Source organism: Etheostoma spectabile, chromosome 6 (assembly GCF_008692095.1).
Source record: "Etheostoma spectabile isolate EspeVRDwgs_2016 chromosome 6, UIUC_Espe_1.0, whole genome shotgun sequence".
NCBI classification, from domain to species: Eukaryota; Metazoa; Chordata; class Actinopteri; order Perciformes; family Percidae; genus Etheostoma; species Etheostoma spectabile.
In genome coordinates this window covers 15,806,916-15,807,678 of record NC_045738.1, presented here as the reverse complement: position 1 = coordinate 15,807,678, position 763 = coordinate 15,806,916, and the positions used below count along the sequence as shown (strand labels likewise).

The following is a 763-nucleotide window of genomic DNA, read 5'->3' as shown; positions in this document are numbered from 1 at the left end:
TATATATATATATATATATATATATATATATATATATATGCTTCAATTTTGATTAAATTAAAAGCTGTTTTATGTGCAACTTCGTAAACCCAACATAGGAAACACTGACAGCTTTTAGTTGGCTTTATGAAACCCTTATCAGTTACACACAGTGTGAAATTAAATATGACACAACTGATTTAAAACATGACTGAATATCAGAAGCATGATGTTGGTCATTTTGATTAGCTCATAAGCATGCAGACAGTGTATATGCAATGTAGGCCTATAATATCTATACAAAATAATCTGTGCATACACAGTTCAACCCTCTTCCTCTTTCCCATTGGACTACAACCTAATACACCTCTCCTGACCCTCACAACAGGATACATTTAGTCCTTTCCATCTGCAGAAAGTCACTTGAAAAAACTTCCTATGAAGATCTTTCTCCATTGTGTGGTTTGATTTTTCCATCTTGTGGAAAGGATGGCAGGATGTGAGTGACGGTAAGAGGAGAGGGCATGAAAGAGGCAATATGAGATTCCTCAGGGAAGCTTTCTTGAATTCTTCCTCAACTTTAAGTGGAAAAACATAAAACTGTCAGGAAAATTAATAATGTAATAGACTAAAGTAACAGTAACACATTGTCAACTATCTCAAAGCACAATTAATAAAATGTATTAAAGGCATGTCAAAGACAACACAACATAGGTTGGAATGAAAACAGTATGTCAAATAGCAAGCAAAAAGCTTGAAATGCATTGACATGATGTCATGTAAG

The 763-nt window shown here is 33.8% G+C and overlaps 1 protein-coding gene across 2 annotated transcripts in view; it reads right to left on the bottom strand.

Moving 5' to 3' along the window:
* Window positions 1–108: 108 nt before the first annotated feature.
* scn1ba (sodium channel, voltage-gated, type I, beta a) overlaps window positions 109–763 on the bottom strand; it is a 13,337-nt gene continuing 12,682 nt past the window's right edge. The window contains exon 6 of one of the 2 annotated variants that reach the window (XM_032518461.1): window positions 109–579. The gene's annotated coding sequence lies outside the window, so the exon portion shown is untranslated. The remainder of the gene's footprint in view (window positions 580–763) is intronic. The other variant, XM_032518459.1, reaches the window with a different exon arrangement.